This window comes from Saccopteryx leptura, chromosome 1 (assembly GCF_036850995.1).
Source record: "Saccopteryx leptura isolate mSacLep1 chromosome 1, mSacLep1_pri_phased_curated, whole genome shotgun sequence".
Taxonomy (NCBI): Eukaryota; Metazoa; Chordata; class Mammalia; order Chiroptera; family Emballonuridae; genus Saccopteryx; species Saccopteryx leptura.
Genome location: NC_089503.1, coordinates 123,335,080 through 123,343,635, shown reverse-complemented (window position 1 = coordinate 123,343,635; position 8,556 = coordinate 123,335,080).

The following is an 8,556-nucleotide window of genomic DNA, read 5'->3' as shown; positions in this document are numbered from 1 at the left end:
ATAAATTATATTAAATATAACTATATCCTAAATTAGATGACTTCTTGTTTTTCCCTGTTGCTAAATGCACAGATTTTACTAGGATGCTGACTAAGGAAAAGCTTTGATTTATCAGAATGAGTCAGGTCTTTAGAGATTATTGTAGAAAAATTTATATCAAGATTTTTTTAAAAATGTTGAAATAATAAAGTAATATTTTATATCATGCAATAAAACATTGAATTGTCCACTTTAGAAAAAGTTAAATAGAGTAATAAAATTCATAAATGGAAGGAAGTTTTGAAAATTTTATTAAATTATGATATGGATATTTGAAGACATGGAAGAACAAAAACCCATGTCTACATTTCCTAGTTTCTCTTGCAGAAGGATGATGGATTAAGACATTCTGTTATCCTCCTCCTGATACTACCAATAGTGGCAAATATAGTCCTATTTCTGTGCCAACAAATTGCTCAACTTTTTACTTGTGTCCATGACACTGATCTATCTTCCAAATCCTCCTGATCATATGAATAATCTCCTATGGTATAAGCTACCTACATACCTTTTCTGCTAAACCCTCCCAGGTATTTGTTCTTACAGTAGGTGTTGTAGAGCCAGCTTGTTAAGGCAGTGCAGCTGAGCCACAGTGAGAGCCATTCTCCAAAGCAAAACATTCAACAAGGTTTTGAGAGGTCCTCTCAACTATATAACCCTGAGAAAAAGAGCAGGCCCCTTCTTGAGTTTGCAAGGAAGGAAACAAAATTTTAAAGTAAACCCACAAAACCATGAATACATACACACTTTGAATCAGCAATCACATGCTTAGGAGTCTATCCAGAAATTCACCTGCATATAGTGAACTGATGTATTGAGACATCATGTGTAATAGTAAAGATGAGAAACAATCCTGGTGTCTATAAAAAGGGGAGATAAATGAACCATAAGTGGGTTATTGTGCAGTATAGAAGAAAAATGGAAAAACCCTCCATTTCCTAACAGGGAATGATCTCCAAGATATGCTTAAACGGAAAAACTCAAGATGAGTCGAAATATGCAAAATGTTACCCATGTAAGGGAAGAAAAGAAGCATATGAAGCTATAAAATATCTCATAATTTTTGTGAGCAGTATATTTAAATTCTAAAATTAGTTCTAATAATGTGACAAATTTTAATTTAAGAATTAATTGACAATTATTTTTATTAATTGACAATAATTTTTTTCTTTTTTTTAAATTAATTTTAATGGGGTGATGTTGATAAATCAGGGTACATATGTTCAGAGAAAACATCTCTAGGTTATTTTGACATTTGCTTAAGCTGCATTCCCATCACCCAAAGTCCAATTGTCCTCTGTCACCTTCTAACTGGTTTTCTTTGTGCCCCTCCCCTCATAGCCCCTCCCTCTCATCCCCCCCACCCTGCAACCCCCACACTCTTGTCCATATCTCTGAGTCTCATTTTTATGTCCCATCTATATGCATACATATAGTTCTTAGTTTTTTTTTTTATTTACTTATTTCACTCCGTTTAATGTTGTCAAGGTCCATCCATGTTGTTGTAAATGATCCGATAACATCATTTCTTATGGCTGAGTAGTATTCCATAGTATGTATGTACCAAAGCTTTTTAATCCACTGGTCCACTGAAGGACACTTGGGCTGTTTCCAGATCTTTGCTATTGTGAACAATGCTGCCATAAACATGGGGGTGCATTTCTTCTTTTCAAACAGTGCTATGGTGTTCTTGGGGTATATTCCTAAAAGTGGGATAGCTGGGTCAAAAGGCAGTTTGATACTTAATTTCTTGAGGAATCTCCATACTGTTTTCCACAGTGGCTGCACCAGTCTGCATTTCCACCAGCAGTGCAGGAGGGTTCCCTTTTCTCCACATCCTCGCCAGCACTTATTCTGTGTTTTGTTGATGAGCGCCATTCTGACTGGTGTGAGGTGATATCTCATTGTGGTTTTATTTTGCATTTTCTCTAATGATTAGTGATGTTGAGCATTTTTTCATATGCCTGTTGGCCATCTGTATGTCCTCTTTGAAGAAGTATCTATTCATTTCTTTCGCCCATTTTTTGATTGGATTGTTTGTCTTCCTGGTATTGAGTTTTACAAGTTCTTTATAAATTTTGGTTATTAACCCCTTATCAGACATATTGTCAAATATATTCTCCCATTGTGTAGTTTATCTTTTTTATTCTGTTCTTATTGTCTTTAGCTGTGAAGAAGCTTTTTAGTTTGATATAGTCTCATTTGTTTATCCTGTCTTTTATTTCACTTGCCTGTGGAGATAAATCGGCAAATATATTGCTGTGAGAGATGTTAGAGAGCTTACTGCCTATGTTTTCTTCTAAGATGCTTATGGTTTTACAGCTTACATTTAAGTCTTTTATCCATTTTGAGTTTATTTTTGTGAGTGGTGTAAGTTGGTAGTCTAGTTTCATGTTTTTGCAGGTAGCTGTCCAATTTTCCCAACACCATTTGTTGAAGAGGCTGTCTTTACTCTAATGTATGTTCTTACCTCCTTCGTCAAATATCAGTTTTCCATAAAAGTGTGGGTTTATTTCTGGGTTCTCAGTTCTGTTCCATTGATCTATATGCTTGTTCCTATGACAGTACCAGGCTGTTTTGAGTACAATGGCCTTGTAGTATAACTTGATATCCGGAAGTGTGATACCTCCTACTTTATTCTTCCTTTTCAAGATTGCTGAGGTTATTCGTGTTCTCTTTTGGTTCCATATAAATTTTTGGAATATGTGTTCTATATCTTTGAAGTAAGTCATTGGTATTTTAATTGGTATTGCATTGAATTTATAAATTGCTTTGGGTAATATAGACATTTTAATGATGTTATTCTTCCTAACCATGAGCATGGTATATGCTTCCACTTGTGTGTATCCTCCCTGATTTCTTTTATCAATGTTTTATAATTTTCCGAGTACAAGTCTTTAATCTCCCTGGTTAAATTTATTCCTAGGTACTTTATTTTTTGGTTGCAATGGTAAAGGGAATTGTATCCTTAATTTCTCTTTCTGACAGTTCATTGTTAGTGTATAAAAATGCCTCTGATTTCTGAGTATTTTTATATCCTGCCACCTTGCTGAATTCATTTATCAGGTCTAGCAGTTTTCTGACTGAGACCTTAGGGTTTTCTATATATAATACCATATCATCTGCAAATAATGATAGTTTTACTTCTTCTTTTCCAATTTGGATGCCTTTTATTTCTTCTTCTTGTCTGATTTCTGTGGCTAGGACTTCCAGAACTATGTTGAATAAGAGTGGTGAAAGGGGGTACCCCTGCCTTGTTCCTGATCTTAAGGGGATTGCTTTTAATTTTTGCCCATTCAGTATGATGTTGGCTGTAGGTTTGTCATAGATGGCCTTTATCATGTTGAGGTATGTTCCCTGTATTCCCACTTGGCTGAGAGTTTTGATCATGAATGGGTGCTGAATTTTATCAAATGATTTTTCTGCATCTATTGGAATTATCATCTCGTTTTTCTCTTTTCTTTTATTTATGTAATGAATCACATTGATTGATTTGTGAATATTGTACCAACCTTGCCTCCCTAGAATAAATCTCACTTGATCATGGTGTATGATTTTTTTCATATATTGCTGGTTCCAGTTTGCTAATATTTTGTTGAGGATTTTAGCATCTAAATTAATCAGGGATATTGGCCTATAATTTTCTCTCTTTGTGTTGTCTTTGCCTGGTTTTGGAATCAGAATTATACTCGCCTCATAAAAGGAGCTTGGAAGTCTTCCTTCCTCTTGAATTTTTTGAAATAGCTTGAGAAGGATAGGAGTTAGTTCTTCTTTGAATATTTGGTAGAATTCACTTGTGAAGCCATCAGGCCCAGGACTTTTCTTTGATGGGAGTTTTTTGATAACTGTTTCAATCTCATTTGTTGTAATCAGTCTGTTTAGGTTTTCTGATTCTTTCAGATTAATTTTTGGAAGATTATATGTTTCAAGGAATTTGTCCATTTCATCTAGGTTGTCTAGTTTTTTGGCATACAGTTCTTCATAGTATTTTCTTACAATATTTTGTATTTCTGTTGTGTCAGTTGTTATTTCTTCATTCTCATTTCTAATTTTATTTATTTAAGTCCTCTCTTTTTTTTCTTGGTAAGTCTGGTTAAAAGTTCATCGATCTTGTTTACTTTTTCAAAGAACCAGCTTCTGGTTTCATTGATCCTCTGTATTGTTTCTTTAGCCTGTATGTCATTTATTTCTGCTCTGATCTTTATTATTTTCTTCCTTCTATTAGCTCTGGGCTTTACTTGCTGTTCTTTTTCTAGTTCTTTTAGATGCAGGGTCAAGTTGTTTATTTGAGCTTTTTTAGCTTCTTGAGGTATGCCTGTAATGCTATGAACTTCCCTCTCAGGACTGCTTTTGCTGTGTCCCATAAATTTTCAGTTGATGTATACTCATTATTGTTCAATTCTAGAAATTTTTTAATTTCTTCTTTGATCTTATTGGTAACCCATTTGTTATTTAATAACATACTATTTAGTTTCCATGTGTTTGATTATTTTTCAGTTTTTCTGTTATAGTTGATTTCTAGTTTCATGCCACTGTGAACAGAGAAAGTGCTCAATATGATTTTAATCTTCTTAAATTTGTTGAGACCGCTTTTGTGCCCTAAAATGTGGTCTATCCTAGCGAATGTATGATACCATGAGCACTTGAAAAGAATGTATATTCTGCTGCTTTAGGGTGAAAGGTTCTGAATATATCTATTAAAACGAGTTGTTCTACTATGTCCTTTAAGTCTGCTGTTTCTTTGTTAATTTTTTTTCTTGAGGATCTATCTAGTGATGTTAGTGGGGTATTGAAATCCCCTACTATTATAGTATTGCTGTTGATCTCGCCCTTTAAATCTATCAAAGTCTGCTTTATATATTTAGGTGCTCCTATATTAGGTGCATACATATTATAATGGTTATATCTTCCTGTTGGATTGCTCCCTTTATCATTATGTAGTGACCTTCTTTATCTCTTACTATAGTCTTTGTTTTAAAGTCCATTTTGTCTGATATAAGTATTGCTACCCCAGCTTTTTTTTTTTTCATTTCCAATTTTGTGAAATATTTTTTCCCATCTTTTTATCTTCAGTCTATTTGTATCTTTTGTTTTAAGGTGTGTCTCTTGTAGACAGCATATGTATGGGTCCTGTTTTCTTATCCACACAACTAACCTATGTCTTTTGAACAGATCATTTAATCCATTTACATTTAAGGTTATTATTGATATGTAATTGTTTGTTGCCATTTTATTCTTTAAAACTGTATTCCTCTTTTGCTATATTCTTTTTCTCCTTTGATCTGTTTACAAGCCCCTTAACATTTCTTGCAGCCTTGGTTTGGTTGTAGTGAATTCCTTGAGGGTTTTTTTTTTGTCTGGAAAGCTTTTTATATCTCCTTTCTTATTTCAATTTTAAATGATAGCCTTGCTGGATAAAGTAGTCTTGGTTGTAGGTTCTTGTTCTGCATTACTTTGAATATTTCTTGCCATTCCCTTCTGGCCTCAAGTGTTTCTGTTGAGAAGTCTGATGTCATCCTTATGGGGGCTCCTTTGTAGGTGATAGTCTTTTTTTCTCTAGCAGCTTTTAATATTTTCTCTTTATCACTTAGTTTTGGTATTTTAATTATGATGTGTCTTGGTGTAGATTTCTTTGGGTTTCTCTTTAATGGAGTTCTCTTTGCTTCTTGAACTTGTGAGATGTTTTCCTGCCTTAATTGAGAGAAGTTTTCAGCTATGATATGTTTGAACAAAGGCTCTATCCCTTGTTCTTTCTCTTCTTCTTCAGGAACCCCTATGATGCAGATGTTATTTCTCTTCATGTTGTCACAGAGCTCTTTTAGAGTTTCCTCAGACTTTTTGAATCTTTTTTTTTTCTACTCTGCTTCCATGCCTTCATTTATCTTGTCCTCTAACTTGCTGATTCGATTCTCAGCTTCATCCATCCTGCTTTTAATTCTTTCCATTGTGTTCTTCATTTCTGATATTGTATTTGTCATTTCTGACTGACTCTTTTTTATTATTTCAATGTCCTTTTTTATATTTGCTATCTCTTTATTTAGGTGTTCGTAATGACCATCTATTGTTGTTCTAATATCTTTGAGCATCCTAGCTATCATTATTTTAAACTCTGCATCTGGTAATTTGGTTATATCTAACTCATTCAGGTCCTTTTCTGGGGATTTCTCTTGATTCATTTGTGTTGCATTTCTCTGCCTTCTCATTCTGTCTGTGTAACAGATGGTTTTGGCCACTAGAGCCCACTGGGTGTGGCCTCTGTGTTCCCTAGGTGTGGTCTGTCTGCAGGCCCACTACTCCCTTTGCTGCTGCTGCTGTCTAGGGCATTAGGGTATGGGCATTGCTGGTGCCTGCCCACTGGAGATGTTGCTGTTGTCTCTGCCTCTCCTTCATGGGAGTGGTGCTGATCACGTGCTTGGGTGTACAAGCTTCGATGGTTTGGCCTTTGCTCCGCCCCCACAGGTGGCATTATGCTCTGCCCTGAGGGCAGGGTTGCGCAACTTTGCTCAGCTGTGAGTCTCCATCTGATTCCAGGCTTTCACCACCTTGCAGGAGGAGCCCGCTCATGGGACAACTGCAAGCCTTGGCTCCACAGGCCAGGCTTGACTGTGTGCCCATGCTCACTAGTGGGACTCTGCCTGTTCTGGGCATTTGGCTCCACCCCTGTGAGAGAAGCCGACTCCCAAGTCAGGCCACAAGCCTCAATTCCTTGGGTGGGGTAAGGCTGTGCTCCTGTGTCCTTGCTCAGTGGTGGGTATCCACCCTTTCTGGGGCTCCTGCCCTTCCCCCACAGGCTGGATTACAGATGGCCTGCAGCTCGGCTTGACCACTTTTGCATGCCTTCTTTTCCCCAGCCATGCAGGACTGAGCTCACACCTGGGCCCAGTGGTGGCCAGCTGACTTCCACCCTTGCCAACAGAACCATGCTTCTGCATCCCGCTGCTGCCCACCCTCGGGCGAGCCCTCAGCCATGTGGGTGGAGGCGCTGCAGCTCAGACCTTAACACTTACTACTGTAGTCCCGAAAGCTCCCTCCTTCTAAGCGACTCTGCTCTGAGTGCCGCGGGAGAGCTTGTTTGGCTGGTGTCCTGCTTCCCTTTGCTGGTATTGCTGTTTCCAGGGGAAATATTTGCTTCAGATTTTGGGAGTGGCTCATCCCAGAGGTTAGGGTGGTTGTCTCTTAAAATGTTTCTCCCTTTGCCTCCTAGATTACACTCTCTTCCTGCTACTCCGATCCTCTCCTCTCTCCCTGTCCCCTGGAGCCCCAGGTGAGTGGTTGTGAGACAGGTGTTCTGCGTGGTCCCTTTAAGAAGAATCTCAGGTCTGAGAAATCAGTCTCTTTCTCACAAACAGTATCCTGACTTGTTTCCAGCTAAATACTGTCCATACACCTCTTCTAGACTTTGGGGCTGCAGGCTGGGGCTTTGTTCCTGGGACTCAGGACCCTCTCCTCTCTGCTAAACTCACTTCCCGCCATGCGAGTCTCTCCCAGCTGCCGTTTGCTCTGGGGAGCTAGGCAGCCCTCTCTGTGTTTCTGCTTTGCCTACCAGTCTCAGTGTGGCTTCTTCAGTGTTCCTTGGTTGAAGAGTCCTCTTACTTTAGTCCAAAGTTGGTTTTTCTAGATGATGGTTCTTAAAATTAGTTTGTTATCTACTTTGGTCCTGGGAGGTGGAAGTTGGTACGTCCACCTACTCCATCGCCATCTTGTCTCTCCCTGCCAACAATAATTTTACAAAAGAAAATGTAGTGTTCCCTGCATGGACTGAATGAGGGAAGGGGTGGCTATCTACAAAAACACACAGATGACAGAGAAGTAATATTATTCTACACGGCATTTAAATTATTCAAACTTGAACTTTGTGAACAAAATGCCTAGTTAAATAAAATTTTTAAATGAAAACCTCAAGTAGGTACATTGAATTTGATTAGATTTGAGTATGGTTCTAAGAGAAACACCTTTAGAGATAAATTGAAGCTACCCCCATTTATATGGTGGTTCTCTTGTACTAAGACCATGTGCAAGGCTTTCCCTCACTGCTCCCAGAATGGTCAATAAGTCTACCTCAAAGCTCTGACAAAACAGACTTTCCCACTGCTAACTTTTATCTACTAAATGCTTTCTCGTGTATACCTACCAATAAATAGCTAGCAGTCATTATATCGGTCTGTCAGCTACAGACACATCCTGAGAATCATTGATTTTACTTCTAACACTAGAACCCTGAAATCTGAATGGGAGAGTTTTGCATTATAGGACACAAAGCTGACCAGAAGATCAGATGGGAGTGCCTAAAGATTTGATAATTTAGGCCACAGAATTTGACATTTTTTAAAAGTTTATTGTCATGCTGTTTGATAAATTACCTCTTTATGAAACTAAGTAGTACTTTTAATTGAGAAAAATCTGCTTTCTGATTTACTGTCAAGTTAGAAGATAACATGCTCTCTTGCTGCCGAGGGTCAGTTCTGCTCATACGGCATCTCATTTGTGTAACTTCATGGACAACCTGCAGCATTTAGC